General features: G+C 48.5%; 1 protein-coding gene across 6 annotated transcripts in view; it reads left to right on the top strand.

The window, feature by feature from the left end:
• The window catches only part of raw (NDT-like domain-containing protein raw), a 255,641-nt gene that overhangs the window by 116,080 nt on the left and 117,065 nt on the right, over window positions 1-22,496 (top strand). The window contains exon 1 of one of the 6 annotated variants that reach the window (XM_077648988.1): window positions 16,790-16,935. The exons of 4 other annotated variants lie outside the window; for them this stretch is intronic. The gene's annotated coding sequence lies outside the window, so the exon portion shown is untranslated. Of the gene's footprint in view, window positions 1-16,789; window positions 16,936-22,496 lie in introns of those variants that run through there. One more of the 6 variants, XM_077648991.1, reaches the window with a different exon arrangement.

The following is a 22,496-nucleotide window of genomic DNA, read 5'->3' as shown; positions in this document are numbered from 1 at the left end:
GTATGTATTCAGGTGTAGATGCGGTCATCTAAGCCTCCTGGGACTTCGGTTTTTATAGTTTGTGTAGGAAATATAAACATATGCCGATGAAGACTAGAAAGAAAATGCCAGAGGATTGGTGGCGTAATATACAAAAAAATGCAATTACAGATAAATGAGATGAGTTACCTCAATATTATTCGAACAGCAAGCAAAGAAGCATGCACATTTAGTTTCCCTGAACAGTCTATTCCGGACCAATAATGGAAGAAAGTAAGATGGTGGGTTTGTTGGAACCTGCCACAATCCCCTTCTAAAGGCTTTGCTCGTTTCATCTATTCATATCAATAAATCAAAATTTAGTTCCAAATTAGTACCGTAAAAAAAAACTTCGCTTTCCTACGGGCAACAGCAGCGAAATTATGTCTCCTTTATAAACGCAGTTGCACGCTGCGTGCAAGTGTGTCCTCAATTCCGTTTTCGTGCCTCTCTTCACGCACCTGCTGTTGAAATAAAAATAGGCACTAGGGCATTGGCGCCTGATATGTGCGTCAAAAGCGCCTAGGCTGTTCTACGAGGCAAATAAAAATAACTCGCGGCTCAGCACAATGGATAGTTGCTGAAAACACTGCAACGATATCTGCCAAAACAGTGAACCGCCCAGTCAGCCACTTGGTGAATAGAAGAAGCTACAGACAGCTCGAAGAATGCACGGTAAATCCTCGGTAAATTCTAGCGCATCACGCTCTGAAGAATAATAGCTGATATAGAAATGTAAGTTTCGTCTCCTAGCTCCAATTCATACATTGCACTGTAAATCGTACACAGCTCTGTATAGAAAGCCATGGCTAAATATTGGGTACACGCTTTTCCCTGAAGCAAATTGTAGTCACAAATCAGAGTATTATGAATCCCTCCAGCTTGCTTTGTACTGCGGCCGTTCCTGCCACTCGCGTTCCACTGCAACTGCGGAAGGTCATCCCAGGCTGACGGTCGCGAGAAGGTATCGCAACGCCTTCGGGGGGCGCTCATGACGCAAGACTGCGGCTGCGCTTATCTCAACTTGGATGGGCGGCGACGTCGGACACTCATTTCACGACGCGCGATATCTGGGTGGCGAAAGGACGCAACAAAAGGAAGCACGATGATGCGAAGCAGCCTCACTTGAGAGGCCGACAGGAGAGATAGCGCGCCGGAGCGCGCAGTCCCCCCGCTTCCCCATTGCCGTTGTGAGCGCGCGGTAATGGCGCCGCTGGCCAGGGGACAGTCATCGCCGCGGCCCGTGTCTCTGCGATGTGAATCACTGTTCGGCTGCCGTGTGGAATCAGCGCGCTCGCGATGGAACCCCGCGGTTGAGCGCCGGCGCTGCAACCCGACCTGAGTCACACGACCCCTGGGAAAGTCACCCGCCGCGTTTTGTGCGGCCACTTATCCACCACCTCCCCGACATCGGCTCAGATTCGCGCCGAGAGCCTGGCGTGACCGAGGGCACGAGCGACCACAAGTCCCTCGGGGCGCCGCTTGTCGGGCTATAGTCTATCTGGGCGCCGGCTTTCCACCCAGTTCTGGCTCACCCGCTAAGCCGCGCCTCGTGACGCACGGCTCCTATATCCCACGGCTCCTTGGCTCAATATCACCCTACCCTGGGGGTTGAAACCACCTTGCAATGGCTACCACTATGCAGTCAGAGGCACGCTGAAGCCTACCCGCCCAGAATACCGATGATTCCAGAGCTTGACGTGCCCCTTGCTTCTATTTGTTTTCAGAAAATATATCAAAATGCCTTGTGACTTTGACTGCATTTGAGTTGCTGATGCGGGGAACGGGAACAAGAAGCCCGATCAGAAGCCCAGGCGTCTTCAGCTAACTTCGCATCGGTATCGCCTTCATCGCCAAAAACAACACATCTATTTCTATCTCGTGCGGACGCGTGTGTGTGTGTTGTTCTGTACCAATAACATGAATATTTCCTATGTCACACGTAGACACAGGGTCAGTGTGCAGCTTGTTTCCTGAATAAAAAAGAAATATAAGGAAAATGTATACGTAAAATTTTTTGCAGACAAAAAAAACGCATGTCTTCAATATGCTCTGAGCAGTTTCTACATTTTAGTTGGCACTGCCACGTGGTGATAACTTCTTTCCTCTTAAAAAGGAAGGTTAAAAAGAAGAGAGCCACCTATTTTGCCCGACATGCAGCAAGAAATGGACAGAGAATTTCCAGCTTTAGTCACGCAATCATTAGTAATTTAAATAAAATGCGGTGTTAAGGAAACTTAGAAGTGTGTGTGGTATTTGAGGAAGCTGGCTTTAACAGTCACGTGCTCATTTCTGACGCCGCCAGTGTTCGTTCGTAATCGATGCTGAATCATTTTGCTAATGAATACCTTCAGGAATGGAATACGTTTAGGAACTTAGCATGACTCAGCACTTTAATGTTTTCGCATTCTCACGCGTAAGCAGATATTAAGAGTGCGTGTGACGAATTTTAACCTTTGCGATGGTCGAGGCTGCCAAATTCTGTAGTCGTACTTATTGGCTCTGGATATTTCCACCATGATATAAGTATGGGTTATCTAATCATGTTATGGTTTTAGTGTTCTTGTCTTCATATTATATTCACCCACGGTCTGAGTTATTGTGCAGCACTTCTTCTATACTGTTTAGTTCATTTATTTGGCCCTTTTTGTCCTATACTGTAAGTCATTTGAGCTAGGTAAGCAAATCACGAAGTGAAATGACAGAACACCAAGTTGAATACTTTAATTTCTCAATGTGACGTGAAACTAATCTGCTAAGTCTTGCCAGGTGGCTGCTGAAATTTCCTCGAGACTATTATTTGGCAGTGTAGTGTCTCGTTTTAGCGCGCATCATGAGGTATTTGTAAACTCAGCTGTGGCACATTATTGTAATCGTTGTAGCGCCACTACGATAAAAATTACTGCCAGCTACGACTGCCCCATGTCACCTCACCGCCGGAGTAATTTAACGACACTAGTTTGGCACGCAAGAATGCTACGTAATGAAAGCATCTGCCTTGATGCAGTACTCAACGCAATTGCAAATTCAAACTGATGGCGACGAATGGCGGTTCCCGCTAGTCATGTAATCACGAGTCGGACACGAGAGCGCAGGAGCCATGCTTGCGTTGCGTGAATGCGATACTCTGATCTGATCCCGCCGGCTTGAAGCACTTAAAACTCTGAACCGAAAAGCTGGTGCCAACCAGCGTATCTGCACATTATCTCAATAGGGAATATTTTTTCACTACAAAAAAAATAAATCTAATTGAAAGGTGAGAGGGAGCCTCGGCTGTGCTCGACGGCAATTAAACCTCGAAATAAGAAGAGCAAAGGGCCCAGAAAACATTTTAGCAGAAAACGGACTTGAAATAGAAAAGAAGCAGTGGGGAGAAAGCAGCCAACACGCATGCACTGGAAGGAGACAAAAAGCAGAGACGATGGTGATGACAATGACAGATGGACCGGGCAGGAAAATCCAGCGCAGGTAGGCTGAACAAGCAAAAGCAAGACTGAAGAAAACGCAAGGACAGCAGGCTTAAAGCGGAGTGCGTGGACGCGCACTCAGCAACAAATTACTACACGGTACCCAATAAAACACACGCAAGAAAAACAACCGCCTAAGCTTGGAAGGACGGAAGAATACCCCGCCGTGTCAACCAAGAGACTACAGCAGGCGATGGCACTGCCGTAACAAAAAGCAAACAGAAATAAAGCAGCAAACAGAAACAAAGCGGCGAGCAAGCTGGGAAATAAACCCAGAAAACGATACGGATATTCACAAAGTACGATGTATACCAAACGCTCAATACCAAAGTAGGAAAAACGGACGTGGAAGAGGGCGAACCGAAAGTGCAGCCTCGCGAAAGATGAAGGTGACGTAACTGTACGGCTTCGTGCCAGACGGGTTGCCTCAGCCGCTCTAGACACGATGGAAAGAGTGCACCTGCCGTTAGAATCCTATGGAACCCTACTTGGGCTAAGCACTTAAATATTTATGCATTCAAAGCTCATCGCTTAATATTTAATGGTGCACTCAGTGATTCTCACTCTTAGAATCGTGGTGCACGCATACCTCTACTGCAGGCTGTATGAAAAATCAACGATCAAATCTGATTTTTCGCTGATATTACGTTCCATAAACTTTTGACTTCGACTGTTCATATTTAGGCAACAATAGCAGTAGCAAGAGAAGCCACTCGCTTGCCGGGTGCAAATAAAGCCTCCGTAATTATGTTTATTAGAGCCGTTGCCAGCGCTACCGATCGAGTAAACCACGAAGGGCTGCCACCAACTGAGCCAAAAATCAGCAATGGCAACGCGTACTGCGAGTGAGGCTGGCTGGTGCTTGCGGCATTCGCTCGAATTTTTGGGGGCTTTTCTTGGAAGCCAGAAACGAAATTCAGCTCATAAGACTCAGAGCGCAGTACTCGCCGAAGATGAGAGGTGTCTAATCAGCCCGGCGAGGGGGAACGTAACGGACAAAGTCTAAGCGGCTTTTCCCGGCCTTCACCTACTTTATACCGTCTATGTTTCTGCCCCTGAAAAATACCGCCGTGGTTCTGACGGAACTTCTCTTCGAAAAATGTTCACTCCAGTCATTAAATTTATCGAGTACTCAGTTTGCCGTGGTATCACCTAAGCAAGAAATAAGCTATGGTTATTCGCGTAAATTAGAAATTGAGTGCTGTTGTCAATGCTTGCTGGGAGTGTTCTTCAAAAAAGTATTAAATAACACTCTAAGGATGCGCCCTTGCAGCACACTTGGAAGGTGCTGCATCGGGTCGTTAGAGGAACACTGAGAACAACTCCATACAGTTTACTGATTCTTACTGGATATGTTGATGTCTATTCTGCAGAAAATATGCATTTATTGCTTTGAAAATTGCATTTTAAAATGGAACATTTTTTTTTTCCTGGCACTCTATTCAAACTTGTGACGTCAAGATGACTCCGTGCTCACCGCAAAAAAAACGAATAGCAGTGTAGCTTAGCCTCAGAGATTTTGACTACAGATAACTCAGCTTCTAGCAAATAAATTTTAAAAATTCTTGCAGGACGATAATCGTGAAGCGGCGTCCTTTAACATCCCATGAATACTGTAAATTTACTCAGAGCCCCTTTCAGAGCCCCTTTAAGATTCATCGCTAAAAAAAAAGAGCTACAAAAGTACGGACTGAAGACTCAGTTTCATCGTTGGCTGTTTGTCTTTTTAGAGCAGAGTCTTCGCGCTGTTTTCTCCAAACAGTCTTCAATACTCCACCCAGGTGCTGCCTCACGGGCTGTACTCGCATACCACCAAATCTCCACCCATTACAAACACAGCCGCCTCACCCTCCAACCACCACACCGGACATAAAATTCAAAATACAATGCGGTCCGGCGACACTGCCGGCAGAATCTGCAAGGTAGACTGCTACATCTCACCCTAGCTCCTTCATCGCTCGACCTTCACCTTGACCATCCCACGCTGCTCCACATGTGTAGCGGCCAAGGACACCCACATGCATTACCTCTGGGAATGCGCCCAGCCCAACTCATCCCACTCCTCATGGAAGGCCGCTCTGCGAGTCGCTCAACCAACTGGCTAAACATGGCTAGTGGACAGAGATCTCTGTGAATCCCAGGCCCGTGGCCTCCTGGACAAGTAGTAGCTCGACGTCGAGGACCTTATTTATTTTTCTTTCAAATTAAAGTTGTCACCACAAGCCCCATGTGCTGTGCTTAATTAACATGAGTTCGATAAGCAGGCGTCTCCTCATTCCGCAGGCCCATCGCAGATGGCGGTGACAGTTGCTCATTGTTTAAACTCGCCGGACCAAGGTCACGAAGAATTTTCACGCTTTTACAGCGATAGCTGTTAGGCGCCCGTCCCTGGCTTCTGCGCCGTCGTCGCCGTCGGCGTAACCGGTGGGTACTTCACTATGGTTACGATCCATGGTTACCATGGCAACCCGGGTATGGTTATCATCCCGCATGACACCACGTAGGTTGTGTTAAGGCCTTGATTAATGGTGTGCGTCCGCTTGTGTCTCGTCGTCTAATGTCACCTTATGTCACGGCCAACCTGCGTCGCATAAGCCTACGGATGGCTCTGTTTGGAACAGCCGCCTGCCGAAACTAAATGCCTACACAGCTATCGCTGAGTCTCGCGTTACATAGTCGTAATTCCATCCTGCGAGTTTTTTTTTTTCTTATTGGGCAGCAAAGTAGAAAAGCTTTGAATTGAAAAGCGCACTTTCTCTTTCGGGGCAAATTGACCTAAGTACGTGCTCTCTGTGAGAAGAGCTGATGGGCGTGGGACGCAAATGGCAAGAGCTTCATAAAGAGCTTGCAATGCTTCATGTGAAAGCGATGGTCGGAAGATAAAGCTGTCCACGTGATAAATAAAAAATGCCGTTTCCGGAAGGGCCACAGAGGCCTGGGGCTGTTGCGTTGACCACGCCCAAAAGCGCATGCTCATCCTCCTGTTTGCAACGAATTATCGCTTGCTGTGCCAACGGGAAATGACTGTGAGTGGATGGTGACCATTCAGTTGGGAGGTGGGGTAAAGCGTATGCAGAATTGCTGGAGGTTGCCAGCATTTGACCCGCCTTTGTCCAGTAGCCTTAAATGAGCCTCTGTCCTAGATTAACACTCGTAAGCATCGCAGCTAGTATTTGCGTAAATATGAAGTTTTACTTAATTTGCTATGCGCAACTTAAATGGGAAAAGTTCAGATCGAAACAAGACCACTTGCGGCCCGGTTATAATGTATATTGTACATATTGTTCGATGCAATGATCTTTGAATTTGTAAATAAATGAAATAAATATAAACCAATGGAATGAATATTCCAGGTGCTCGCACACATATTTGATTTCGAAAGCTGTAACTTGTACTCCTTCACACTGAACTGTTTCTCAAATAAAACTAAAATCAATATTTATTTATTTATTTATTTATTTATTTATTTGTTTATTTATTTATTTCATTTATTATTTATCAGTGCTGTGAGAGTTGTCACGCCCAAACAGGGAGTGGATTGTGCTTATCGCGATTTCTACGTTTAGTGCCAGCAGGTGCCGATCATATTTGATACAGAGCCATGACAAATCATGAAAAGGAACTTCATGGCGGTAACGCAACGTTTACTGCCAAATGGGGATTGCCTTCCTGTGTTCTAACTGTCCTGACACTGTCATACCGAGAGTACTTGGAGTAAATAAATAGGGTGCTTTATAAATGCGAATGCACTAGATGGCTCACAGACACGAAAACCCGGCGTCGCCCAAAATGTGGCGGCATTACAAAACTCGGGATTGGTCGAAACGATGTGGCGACATCAAAGGCGGGAAAATACGAAATGTTAACCAGCAATAGTCAGTGCTAAAGTCGGGTATACAACTCAAGTACAAAGCGGCAGATACTCCTCAAAGAAGGCTCTCCTGCAGCCAGTGGCGTCGACCGATTTTCATGACGTTGCTTTTAATCCCCTTCCATCTGCCACCCTCTGCTATGTAACGCTTGCAAGTCCAAGGGGATCGGACATGGGGGAGTATCGGTCGGCGCCATTGGCTGGAGGGGCTCCTTTGAGGGGTTTTTGCCGCTGCCTTCTTGAGTTGTACCCGATTATAGTACATAGAACTGCTGCTTCTGTATTCCATAATGGCATGGACTAGGGTTTTGTAGGCTTTCAGCTTGACATCAGGAGGTGGCGTCGCTAATCTTCGCAAAAAATTGGAATCTTTAACACACATTTGCACACGTAATTTCCTTAAGTGCCCCCGGTATTTTTTTTTTACCTTTTCAAGCCTGTCGATTAAAGTACTGCTTATGAGGATTCCAGGCTGCTTCTGTATTCCAAAATGGCATGGACTAGGGTTTTGTAGGCTTCCAGCTTGACATCAGGAAGTGGCATGGCTAATCTTCGCAAAAATTGGAATCGTTAAAACACTTTTGCACACGTGTTATTAATATGAACGTCCCATTTGCATCTACGCGTAAACCTGAATGGAGATTTTTTTATGGCTTATCCTGAAATACATTGTTTTATTGATACTCATTTTCATACCTCACATCTCGCACTCATCACTCAGTTGTCAGCGTGACGACACATTTCCGCCGCATCCTCAACACAAGAGCTGACATCATTAGTGTACAGAACAGTAATTGTGGCAGGACGAACCCCTGTGGTACCTCGGAATTTATTTGTGAATGATCTGATTTACTTTCTTCATCACGACATACTGGGTGCGGTTTGATAGGTAAGCTTTTACCTATGCTATTACTAAGCAATTAATGCCCATGAGCTTTAGTTTATCAGTTAATTTTCAATGTATGACACAGTCAGAAGTCTTAGAAAAATCAATAATACAGCGTTAACTTGTCCTCGGGAATTTGCTACTTTCATGAAGGCACGTGTTATTTCTATTAATTGCATCACTGTTAGTTACCACATTTTCCGAAAACAGTGTTGCATTGGGTTACATCAGTTGTATTGTTCCAAATAATTCTTGACTGCTTTGTTCATAATGCGTCCCATAAGTATGCAACAAAGACTTGTAAAAAATATTGGTCTGTAGTTGTGTACCAACATCTTGCTTCCTTCGCCGCCGCGGTGGCTGAGTGGTTATGGCGCTCGGCTGCTGACCCGAAACACGCGGGTTCGATCCCGGCCGCGGCGGTCGCATTAAGATGGATGCGAAATTCTAGAGGCCAGTGTACTGTGCGATGTCATTGCCCGTTAAAGGACCCCAAGTGGTGGATATAATCCGGAGCCCTCCACTACGGCGTCCCTCATAGCCTCAGTCGCTTTGGGACGTTAAATCCTCATAAACCAACCATTTTATTTCCTTCTTTACGAATAGCGATTTCCTTTGCGCAGAGCCGGTCAGCAAGGAGCATGACAGCTTTTAGTGACTCGGCAAAAATAGTGTGCAGAAAAGGAGAGATTTGCAGCGCCTATCGCTTTAAACTAAACACATATTATATATACTGTCTAAACGGAAGGTTTTTTTTAATGTCGGCCTGTAAATAGAGGTAGTACGCCTGCCTCAGTTATTGCAATCTCGGACATCGATGAAGTAAAAGCTATCTGGGGCATGCTTACCACAGTTATGCGCGTGCAAACCGATTGGAAATAATTGAAGAATGAATTCGCGATTTTGTGTTCATCCTCGACGACTACTCGTCCCACTTTTCTTCGTCTTTCCACATTTTTTTTTCGTACAACTCTTGAACTTTACGCTGAAGTTATCGGCAACAAGTCCAACTACTAAGCCCAACTTTTGAATTTTGGGTCGAGATGAGGAAACGCCAAGTTAGGTACGTATACATTGAGTTAATGCGCACTTCCTTCGTTAGGAAAAGCGGAAAATATTGAATGAAAAAATTATCTTCGTTGACTGAAATGCGTCTCGCGAGGTTCCGAGCTTCTATCCTGTGCGTAGCACGGTGCGTAAATGGCAACGGCGGATACAGAGCTGATTTCAGTGTTTACTCGGAGGCAGCAGAGACGGCGTTATGAGTACCGTAAATGCAACCGCTCGCTTCGTCAAGGTTTCCGGCCGCGAGTCGTAGGTAGGCCCTTCAGTGTGGTGAAAGACTGATAACGTAGCGAGGAATTAAATAGATCGCCTCAGGAACCACGCGTCGTCGGCTTGTTATTTCTGCGGGCGATAAGATGGCGGCGATGTCTGACGCCCTGCTGCACTCGAGAGCTTGTTTTCCCTGATTCAGTTCGCCCCGGGAAAAAGGCCAGCTCAGGGCTGCCTCGAATGCAACAGCGCCGATTCTCTCCCCCTCCTGTTTATTACGAGCGGAGATATTGCGGTCACAATAGCAAGCCGCACTATCGCCGCGTGTGCAGAGCGGTTCTGTCTTTTTCGATATCTTAGATTTCCGGCGTTTGTAGAGGGCACTGCATGTTAAGTTTTTCGCACGAAGACGGGCGGGGGAAGGGGGGGGGGGGGGGGGAAGGAATGTTTGCTGTCAAATGGCAATATCTTTTCCTTTCATCGAGGTGAAAATTTTTTTCTTATTCGACCATGCACATGGTTCAGTCGCAGTGGCGCCCACTACGCTGCTTAAGGTCTCCTTGCCCATTCCAAGTTAAAAACACAGTGATCGACGAGAGAAGGTGCGTTTTGGTCAGGCAATATGTGTTTAATTTCAGTGCATGGGAGCTATAAAAGGGGTCTTGTTGCACACCACACCATTAGTCCACTTCAGATGGAGGTACACGTCAGAAATTGCAGTAATTAAATTACTGCGATGAAATTACTGTAACTTAGTTACTTTTTCCGCTAATCTGTAATGTAATGAATTTCTTTTCTGCCCTCTTAATTCAGAAATGTAATGAATAATTTTGGATGAATGATTAGTAGCGAAATCAATTGCTTTAAAAAATACTTTTATTAAAGTTGACTAGTGCTCTACGTCGGGACAACTGCTCTTTGCTGGGCAGGGCGCCTCGACATCAGGCACGACAGGCAGCAATCCCTGGACCAGTGTAGAAGGTCGCCAAGGAGACGGCTGGCGTCCCCTGTTGTCTGGTGACCGCCCGAGAGAATGCGAGAGGGACTAGGCAGGAGTGCACGTGTCACGAGCATTCCCGAAACAGCAAGATGCAAGGCTATGCTGGGCCTCCACAAAGGGCAGACGACACACTTCGGAGTTCCCAGACGATACCGGGACTCGCGCAGAGGGGCTGCCATGGCTACGTCTGCTAAGGGCACAGCGGTGCCCGCTTTCACGCGTCGTCACTAGGCGTGGTGAGGGGGGTAGCAGAAGCACGCACGACGCGAACATTTCCGAGCGGCAGCTGCAGAAATGGACTTCTTAGTACCGATGAACCCATAAATTACCTCCTACAGAGGCTTCAGTAGGTGCAGACAGTCTGAGCAGCTTCTTTTCCCACCTTGAGCGCAATGAAAGCGGTGCGTGTTTGAATGTAACTCTGTTACCTTTGTTTTGTTTGCATTGTCCCAGAGGGGGGTGGGAGTATTTGGCTGGGACGGAGTTTGGTGCGAAGACTGAAGGGTATATGCGCGAAGCGTTTTGAGAAGGAATTTGGTGTATCTATTTGTTCTTGGAGGGGGAGAGAGCTACTGTGACTGAATGAGTTGAACGGTGGGGCGCACAGTTGAGTGGAGCAGCCACTTTCGGATTTTGGGGTTATCGACTAGTTACGTGTCAGGCCAGCGCACCTCCTGCCGCTGACTGCAGAGACGCCACTGAGAAAACAAATCGGTGCAGCACTCACGAGGGATGCGAGCGAGGAATTCTTCGATATCAACAGGGCGCGATTTCTCGACGTATCATACGAATAACTTCGCCACCAGAGCAAGCGATTTTACGACACTGCAATGCTACCCAAGCCTAAAAAGCTTTTTTACGTGCAGCCCACGGTTGTCCTCATCTGCGTCACCTGAGCGGCTATTGAGCATGCCCAACGACACATTCTTCAAAGCGGGGCAAAATGTTCGACGCCCACTGTGAAGCCGAGTTCTTGAGGAGTGCGATAGATTAAGAAATCTTTTAAAGCAGACAGCTGGGCTAGTTGGTGATCTTTAGATTCAATGCACATGGTAACTGCGCTAGAGACACGGACATAGATAGAAGGACACCACGAGCGTTCGTGGTGTCCTTCTATCTTTGTCCGTGTCTCTAGCGCAGTTACCATGTGCATTGAATCTAAGAAATCTTAAATGCTTGCAAGAATTATGGTCAGTGAACTTTTTTGTGCACGAAAGTCAAAAAGTAATTTCGAACTAATTTTCTTACTTTTTCGAAGTAACTGTACTGCAATGTGATTACTTTTTGTGAGCAATAATTGTCAATGTAATTTGCTTACATTTGCGCGAATTTTAGGAAGGTAGCTAGTAATGCAGTTTAATTACTTTTCAAAAGTAATTTTGCTATATATAGTACAGGTGAAGCGCAAAAATGGAAAAGCTAAAGAAAACGTGCCCGAAGTGGGGAAGAAACAAACTTCGCACCCTTCTCACCTTGTTTTTCGATTGCGACATAAATGCGCCGTTTACCCCGGAGAAAGTCCCCTGTGCGTGTGTCGCAGCTAAGGAAATCTAATCAAATATTTAGAAAACACTTATAAATATACAAGATGAAAACAAGCAATAACATCGGACGTGGACGATCTACCGCTCAGAAACACGAAGCCACAGATCCAAAAACCTTATCACAGACTCCGCTAAGAGCGCAATGATAAACCACTAATAACACAGACGTGCATGTGTGAGATAACGAACCCACGAGTGAGATAACGAACGAGTCAGTGCGCGAGTGCGGGCCGCCTTTACCGGTGGGTGGTAAGCAACCAGTCCTTTAATACTGATGCGAGAAATGAGTAGAAAAGAAAGATAACTACTACTGCTATACCACTACTACTTATACCTCCGTAGTGGTTCTGCGAAGAACGCAGCGGTGGTCTAGTCGTTTGAGCATCCGCCTCGCATGCGGGAGGTGCGGGGTTCGATCCCCAGTGGCGCCGGGTACCCACCGTTGAAGCAATGGGTACGAGCATTGCCCTGGCCTGGTGCTCGGCTTCCTCAGGGTTATTTTTTCGGCAATGGGTCTTTGACCCCACTTTGAGTGCAAGAAAAACCTTGTGCTATGGCGCTTGCAGGCAACAGACGCCCTTGCGCCATAAGCAATGCGTCATCATCATCTGTTGAGACATGCAAAATTTTTGCGATGTCTTTGGTCAAAAGCGGCTCAATTTCTAATGCATACAGTATCCAGTAAAGACTTCTGCGGTTATGCTTCCTGATTGCTCGTACAGTAGAACTAAAGGTGCGCATTATCCGCTTGACAGGGTGAGTGTTTGCGGTGAATGGATTGCCGAGTGAACCCAGAAGGCCACGATTACATTGAACAGCAGTTCGTCGACAGCCAGCCGTCATGCGACGAAAAATATTGGATAAAGAAAGATCAATGAGGGGTGTACATGAGCGTACTCAAAGTGCATATGCTGGTGACGCGGACCTGTGCGCTAACGACGTCCCCCTCCACACACACACACACACACACACACACACACACACACACACACACACACACACACACACACACACACACACACACACACACACACACACACACACACACACACACACACACACACACACACACACACACACACACACACACACACACACACACACACACACACACACACACACACACACACACACACACACACACACACACACACACACACACACACACACACACACACACACACACACACACACACACACACACACACACACACACACACACACACACACACACACACACACACACACACACACACACACACACACACACACACACACACACACACACACACACACACACACACACACACACACACACACACACACACACACACACACACACACACACACACACACACACACACACACACACACACACACACACACACACACACACACACACACACACACACACACACACACACACACACACACACACACACACACACACACACACACACACACACACACACACACACACACACACACACACACACACACACACACACACACACACACACACACACACACACACACACACACACACACACACACACACACACACACACACACACACACACACACACACACACACACACACACACACACACACACACACACACACACACACACACACACACACACACACACACACACACACACACACACACACACACACACACACACACACACACACACACACACACACACACACACACACACACACACACACACACACACACACACACACACACACACACACACACACACACACACACACACACACACACACACACACACACACACACACACACACACACACACACACACACACACACACACACACACACACACACACACACACACACACACACACACACACACACACACACACGCACAAAACGTTGAAGCACAGAAGAGATCAATAGCCCACAGGCACAAAACAGTGCTGCAGGGGCACGGTCGTTGCTACGAACCCCAACCCCAGCGCGGCCAACGCCCAAAGACAAAATCTCCGGGATGTCCCCCCGCGGCCCTTGTTCGGTCATCACCCGCGGCACGCCACCGCTCCAAACGACTCACTTGACCAACGCGCTGCCGCCGCGCCGCACTCACAGCGCGAAACTCAAGAAAAAAGGAGCGCGCGCAGTCCATACAGCGAAGGGGGCAAGGAGTTGAGAGGAAACAGAAACAAAGAAAAGCGGAAGAGTTCAAGGCCGCTCTTATTGCCGAGGGCAGCTTTCGTTGCCCGCAGTGTTTCCAGGGCAACGCTTTGTAGAGGGTCCGGACGAAGGCGGTGGCAGTGGAGGTGGCGGGAGGGGGGGGACATCGATTCGGCCGACCAGCGCAGCAGCAGCGCGAATGACAACTCGGCGCCGCCCAAATTATGCTGCTCTTCTTTCTCGTGCGCGTCCATCCCAGCCCCACTCGGGCCAAGAAGCCCGCCCGCCGCATGCACGGCAACGGCTTCCGCTGGCGCGCGCTCTGCGGAGTCGATCGATGGGACGCTGTCGCCGAGGCCGAGCCCTCGTGGTCCCGCAGCCTATCTGCGCCGTCGCGTGAGAAGTGAAACGTAGGCAACTACATCAGCGCAGAGATGAAGATGAAATTCACGACAACACAAAGGAGGACAAGAGAGGATCGCACGGCAACCAAGTTGGGCGAAAATGCGCGCGCGTTAGGCTGGCAATGACAAGTGGATTAGACCTCCACCTCGCCCCTTCTCATTTCTCGGAAGTCGATACACGCGCACGCCGCTTGCACACTGCAGCCTGCACATGCGCGAGAAACAAGGGCAATAAATCGAGCGCGCGACATTGTGTCAGCGGGCACGCGTCACGTCTTGCTACCGCGAGGTTCGGCTGCGCGCCCAAGGATGGGCATCGAGTTTTTTCCTTGGAAAGCGAAATAAAAGACGGCTCCAAGAAAGTTTCTAGAACTCCCGCGTGAGCATGTGTGACGTAGAACTCCCGCGTGAGCATGTGTGACGCACTTCTCAATAAGATGATGCCATGCACAACAGCGGATAATTGCTACACGCAAACGTTGCGTTGGCTGAGAGCTGGATACGCTCGAACTTTTCCATCCGTGCAGTTGTTACTCGGTTAAACAGGGATGGTTGCCAAGATGCTTTTCTAAACAGTTGGGCTTCTGAAGTCAGTTACGAGCAATAGACGGAAGACGCCCCGTATTTCTTATGACCTTTTTTTAGATGAAATTATATGAAGATTAAAGCTTGCATCAAAATGTCCTGCGAAAGTAAGCTGCAGTTCGTTATCCAGCTTCGCTCTTGCTTCAGCCGCGTTTTTTTTATTTTTGTTGGTGCATATTCTTCTTTTTAATATGTCATAGAGCAGTATACACCGAAGTGAAGTAATTCACGCGTCAGCAACAAGGAGAGTCCCAGGCCTTAGTTTGATCCACCGCATGGACTGATGATGCGTTAGGCATTAGTACACATGGATCACCCCTTGGTATTACCCTACGACTACCAAATAATTTATAATTCAATTTCTTCTCAATGTTGTTTCGGTTTTTGTTTCGGTTTCCTCAACCGAACGATGTTTGTCACGTGTGAGGAGTGTTAGGTGGCGTGAGGCGCAAAAAAAAAGTAATATAATCGCTGATACGTAGTTCTAATTCACTACAATTAACGCTTAAGCCAGCCTGGTTCAAGAGCTCGAATAAAAACAAATGAAGTCTCAGTTGTTATAATGCAGTTTTTTTTTTCACCATGCATTCCGTGACCAAACACTTTTTACACGCTACAGCCGTCGTTCGCTTGATGAATCCGAAACCGAAAGAGCATGAGAGAAGAATTTCAATTCTAAGTTATTAAGCGGTCGTAGGCGAACACAGCGTGGTGATCCAGGTATTCCAATGTATTATGCATCATTACAGTAAAAAAAAACAAGCAACCAAAATGAGGTGTGTGTAGTATTTACACACACTAGAGGATACGCGCAGTGCTGTGTGTGTCTACTTGTGTCTTTGTCCTCGTCTCAGCTGTTTTATGACATGAACAACCAACTAGCCCGCACCTCTACCCTTGTCTTCAAGGAGCCGGCCGGGCTTAGGCAATACGGGAGAGCGGTGGTCATTTCGGAATATAAGCTTTCTACAGTCAGGCGGACAGTGCAGTTACGCTGGTTATAAATCCACCATCTGCAAAGAAAAAAAAATATTATTGGTTTAGGAAAAGAATGCAGCCAGAAGATTCCAGAGAGCGAAGAGTAATGGTACTTACGGGCGGACGCAACGGGCGCGCTGGTTCATTTGTCCCGATTGCAGAGCAGCATAATTTTTAGCGAAAAATCCCTTCATCAATTTGTTTTCGCCCCGCGCCTACCCATTAAAGCAGTGTGGGAGAGCCAAGCGGAGTTTATTCTCGTTGTACGCGTTGCGTTCCCTCTCTACACACTGCCTTCTCCGGAGGTTCCCTTAAACCTTCGTTACGACTCCATAGGGAAGTTGCCGTTATTTGACCCGCGCAGGCTGCTGCTGCTGACGGTGGCTGCAGCGAAGGTTGTCGTTCTCCAGCATATGCCTCCGTGTCGATTCTACTCGGTCCCAGAGCCCGCAGTGCCTCGTCCCTGTTGTTGTCATGGCACCAGCACAGTCGGCGCGTGCCCGTGCGAAAGGAGCCACTCCAGTGCATTCGTCGGCGCCGTACAGCTGCGCTTCCGTGACGCCGGGGTCCGCGTCCGGGGCCGGGGGGCGCTGCACACGCGCCGGGCTCGGCCGCTCAGGCACAGCCGCCGCTGCGACGCCGCTCGGCCCACGCGCAGGGCTCGCCGCACCCCCAGCCCGACTGCGGCCCAGCGCTCCGTGGATCCGGCGCTGCCGAGCGGGCCTTCGCTGGCGTCTCGCACCAAGTGAGCTGGTCCTCTCGCTCCTGACGCCCGCCAACGAGGGTGGCGCGCACTGCACCGCACTTTGCGAACGTCCAGTGCGCGGCAGCCTTGTGGCTCGCTTCCGAAGCAGTCTAGTAGCTTCGCACCTTTTCAGACAGAGCGAGATGGATGAGGCCGCTCTAATTATGCTTAATGACGTGTCTGATGCTCGACCGCTCCTCGCTTACCACGCTCTCGACGTGCCAAACCTGGAGCGGCAAGAGAGAGGCACACACTCGCTCTTCGGAAGTAGTTTGCGAGAGCGCATCACGATTTACAGTGCATGCTTTGCTGTGCATGCCCGTCATAATTTGCGGTAGGACACAAAACGTCCGCACAAGCAAGAAAAAATCGCGCTTGCGTGCAAAGCCTTCCTGAGTCGGCCTTTCTCGCGTCTGTTGTTTTGCTCACCAGGAATACCATTTAGCGTGTCACGCAACCAAATATCCTGTGCGTTGCCGCAGCTGATTGTTTCGTTTCACCCCCTTGTATCTGTGGTCGCTGCGTGTGGTCATGAACGCGCTGATGTGGCATTCTTAATTGCGCGCCCGATAACTGTGCAGCAGCGCGCCCGCGTCCTTGACTGAGACTATCTGACTTTATCGAAAAAAGGAAATAGGCCTCTTTCTGCTCTCTTATTTTCTCTCCCTTCGGCGTCTCTTTCATCTTGTCATGCAATACACCCCTCGCTCTGTCGTTACGTATTCAGAGCCGTACAACGCGGCAAAAGCGCTCCCGTGGCATGACAGCTGTTCGTTTGACCTGCCCTGAACCCGGGTGGAAACGTCGGGCACTCTCTGCATTTGATGACTAACCTGAATGCAACACTGCCGTATATTTCAGGGCGGCGGTGCCTCAGTATCAAACCGCTCATGTCGGAATGTCCGCCCCGCGTTCCGAATGCAATTTCCCGCGAGCGTTTCGTACGATGTTTCGCAATAACAAAGCAAAAATACCCCCCCCCCCCCCCCCCTGACATCTCGACAGAGAGAATAAGGACAGCTTGGCGCTTGGCCAGAGGTATTTCTGTCGTGAACGGGCCCGTGTGTGTTCTCGTACCGCCTTTACTAAAGTGGTGCAGTGTCGTACAGTTTCAATTTTTTTTTTTTAAATGGATGTGAGTCGAAGCGCTGGCGTTGATTTTCAGCTGCCTGCCGATTTTCTCTCCGCTTTGCATTATACACAGTACTAACAAAATTACTGACGGTACGGGCAGAAATGCTTGTGCGGAACCCGTGCTAAGTGCACACATGTCAGGTTGTATGATCTCTTTTTTCTTTCAACTTTTTCGCGACGTTATTAAAAAAAAAAAAACAGCCGCAGATCAGAGTCGCTAACAGCTACTTGCGTATTTTTGTTGCGTGTTCTCAGTTTTCTGCCGAAAAGAATGTGCATTATTAATTAACGGTTGCCGAAAACTAGTTCTTATTCCTTCTGAAGCTGTTTACGGGACATCAGAAGTAGTGAGGCTATTTCATCGTCGTGATTTCCCATCTGTATAACCAACCTCGGCGTCATTGGCATGTGGCGTGTAGGCGATGACTCTGCTGATCGAAAATAAAAACATTCGGCCCGTTCCATTTCGGGTTACATGTGTGTCAGGGCTGACAAATGTGTTGACGTCAGTCATTTCTCGCTTGAGGTGTAATTAATAGCGCTGGCAACACCCGAAACAACAACATATCTGACGTTTTCAATTGAAATTCATTCAATACGAAAATGAGAGCACTACGTTGGTGTGCGACGTTTGTTTACGGGACAGGTTTACGAAACTCAGAAGTGTCCGCAACACTCGAGAAGGCCGCATCACAGCCTTCCCGGCCAGCTAGCGCACTCAGCTCTGGTGATGCCTCCTCCGATCGGGGTAGCCCTCCCTCGCCTGCTCAGGTTGAAACCAAATTTTGGCTGTCACGGGGAGGGGATTATTATTTTGAGATACTGGCTGTCGCAACGCGTACGGCCGACTGCTGCAGCTGCCAGAAACGAGGAGGTGTCTGAAGGACTCGAGCACAGCGCTGGCAGCTGTTTGGCGAGGGTCGCGTCAGCCTCCCCCGTCTGGTCAACACGGTTTGCGGCCAAACATCGTGGCGCGCGCATTAAACTCGCGAATCGCCGCCGCTGCAGCGGGGACGATTGCGTCCGCTTTCGAGCTCGGGAGAAACACAGCGTCGGACGGCTTTTGCATGTTGTGTACACAATCTGTAGTTCGTGCTGCGGGCCGCGTATCACGAAGCAGCAGTCGCCCCGGGGCAGGGTGCGCGAGGAGCGCCTCTGCAAGGAGAGCAAGGGGATTCCCCGCTCAGGAGTGCAGCCCGCGGGATCCAGGGCCTCCAGCGAGGCTCACCCATTGCAGCGCCCAGCCCAATCGGGACGGGGAAACCTCTGGGTGGGCGCCACGCTCACGCCAGTGCGCCGGATCCGGCGCTCGGTGAACGACGCGGTCACACACATGTCCAGCTCTGGCGGCGACCATCTTAGCTTGCGCGTACGCCAAAAGTTGTACCCCGAAGATAAAGTATGATACGCGAACGAAGCCATCATCGGCGCGCGTGGATAGTGGGCAGAGAAAACGAAGCGGCATGTCGTTGAAATGACAGCATGCGAAACGGACGGCAGCTTTCCCGAGCACCAGATTCAGGATGAATGCATTTCATCGAGGCTTTGTCTCTTCATTTCTCTCCCATGTTTCGCCACAGGCCACACGCGGAGCGCTCTACGATAGTGAAGGACCGCTGGTCTCCCATGCAACCTGTGCTTAAACGTTGGCATAGTTCCTCGCTATGCCGATGATGCCCGTTACGGATATTTATTGACGCCTGCAGATACAATTTTGAGCTATGTAGGTCCCGTACGCGTGCATCGACATCTGCCTGCAACGTTGTTATCTCGATCTCCATATTGCACAAAGGTGCAGTGCAATATATACGGCAGTGCCGTGCCCTTCTCATTCGTTCATTATTGTGTAAAAACAACATGACGACAGGTTCCCCGTGTTGAACACTTTCTTGATGTTTCTTGATGCTCTTGTTCTTTACGGGACAGCAATAAGGTGTTTGTCTGGGCTAGTCGGTACATGGTACTAAATGAAGGCACAGCGCACGAAAGGCGGGACTGAGAAAGAGACAAACTCAGCGCTGTAAACACGTAGGCCATGACCTAATGAAGGTGGGAACGGTCCAAGTAGGTGGGAGACAACCGGTGGGAAATAAGCGTTCTTCACCGCGAATGAAAACTGGCGGGCTTTGCAGGTTGCATGGGCTAGGAGGCTTGCGCTGTGTTTGTCTCTTTCTCAGTCCCGTCTCTCGTGCGCTGTGCCTTCCTTTACGGGACGTTCTACAACAGAACGACACCTCCGCAGAGCCAAAATGCCCGTTCTATTAGAGACATTTAGAATAGGGTGACCCTATTGGCTAGGGGCATAGAACTGAATGGCGCCAGTGCGCATGCGCAGGACAATGACGTCCCTGCGGATTTTTTTCCTGCGCATGCGCCCCGCTATTACCCCATGCCCCTAACCGATAGGGTCACCCTATTATAAAGGTTCCTGTCGGACCGATTTCTTAAATACCACGGGAGCGGCTAGCACTCCAGCAGCACGTGCGTCAGTACAGTCTCGGATGAGCAGCACTAGTAGCTGAATGAATGAGGTCAAAGGAAATCAAAGGCGACTCTTGCTCAGTGATGAAATTGTGAATGAACGTGCAGGGGTTCATCGCCACTGATTTGTGCAGTACACCCTGCGTAGGTTAGTCAAGATAAAGCCTTGTGCCTTTCTATACACTCACTTTAGCTTCGTGAGCAGAGTGGGTGAGGGAACAAACACGGGTTAATGACATGCTAGTCCAAATCAAGAGGAAGAAATGGGCTTGGGCAAGGCATGTGCTGCGAAGGCAAGATAACCGCTGGTCCTTAAGGGTATACCGGAGTGGATTCCAAGAGAAAGTAAGCGTAGCAGGGGGCGGCAGAAGGTTAGGTGGCGGATGAGATTAAGAAGTTTGCAGGCATAGGGTGGGCGCAGCTGTCACAGGAGAGGGTTAATTGGAGATACATGGGAGGAGCCTTTGCCCTGCAGTGGGTGTAGTCAGGCTGATGATGATGATGATCACCACGACTTTAGCTTCGTTAAATTTTGCTTGCATCCTTTCGGGAGCTTTTCTAAAGTGCTTCTGATCGGTGAATTCGTGACACAATTTCTCATCGCGTATATAGCTGTTTATGGTATTCTCCATGCGACGTTGGTAGGGCGGGAACGTCTACCAAAATGGACTTCTTTTTGTGCCGCGTGTCGCATGTCCCAAGCGATTTCGTTGATTGTGGCTTGCAGCCCACACCCCGAGATACCATCATACTTTAATGATGCATATGCCTAAGAACTGCGTTTGTCATTCATCTCTCGTCCCCCTTTCTATCTTCATTTCTTTTCTTTTCATCTTCCTATCACCTTTTGTTTTCCTACATACCACCCGATCACTTTTAGTATAGGTTTCGTTTATTCCTTGCGACAGATTTCATTTCTTACTGAAATGACGCTTTATTTGGCTCGTGTGACGACTTCGAGGCTATGGGCATCCTACTGGCGACTCAATTCACACGCCCATTCTCCGGCAGTTTATAGGCCGGATTCAATTAGTGCAGAATATAAGTTTATACACAAATATTGTCAGATGCTATGTGATAACGTGTTTAACAATGACAGCTGTGGACGTCGCTGTAGAAGGAATGACGATGAAGTTGGTTGAGGGCTGAAGGGGCGCCCCGCGAGCGCTGCCCTTCTCGACGCTTTTCGTGGCTCGCCAACAGAGACGATGCTTCAGTCCACGATATTTGGGCGTCACGGCCACCGTGGAAGCAAATGAAAAGATTCCGATGTGAGCGTGAATGTGAAATTTATTGCACATCGACCGTTTCGTTTCAGGATCACGAGATGGGCGAAAAGAAACGCTCACCGTGGTTAATTTGCGCAGCTTAAAAGCGCGACTTTGAACCCACCTGCAATTCCTTCCTCTCCGCTTCTCTTTTGTATGGCGACATACGTTTGTCCAAAATGACCACCCGAAATTTCGCATTCTTCTTTGCCCATTCAGCGCAGATAATATGAGAGTTGTTTTTATGCCTAATCTATGTGTTCTTGCAACTTGTTCAGTGACTCTTCTCCGTACCTCTGTGCAACGCAGCATGCTTAAACGGTGTAGCCTTGGCTCTTCATTTTATTTTGACAGTGACAGCTGCGTGAGCAGTCATCTTTTTTCTCTTTTTAATCGAAATCACTTTTTTTTCGGTGTCTCCTGAAAACATAGTTTCTACTAAGCAATGTTCTCTGTTGCCCCTTTCTTTTTTCGTGTTTTGTCTGGCTGCTTTTTATGCTCCTTATCATGGCTTCTACTAAAGCAGCCATTAAGACGGCGCATTTCTCTCCTCAAATTCTGACCGGTTACAGCTGGCCGGATAACAAACTAATTCGCACATTACAGAAAAAAAATATCGCCAAAACACTGCAGGAAGCACAGTCGTAAAAAGCAACAACTGGCAAGTATTCTACAAAG

The sequence above is a fragment of the Amblyomma americanum genome, chromosome 1 (assembly GCF_052857255.1).
Source record: "Amblyomma americanum isolate KBUSLIRL-KWMA chromosome 1, ASM5285725v1, whole genome shotgun sequence".
Classification (NCBI taxonomy): Eukaryota; Metazoa; Arthropoda; class Arachnida; order Ixodida; family Ixodidae; genus Amblyomma; species Amblyomma americanum.
Note: the sequence above shows the minus strand (reverse complement) of the source record. Positions and strands in the feature narration are given on the sequence as shown.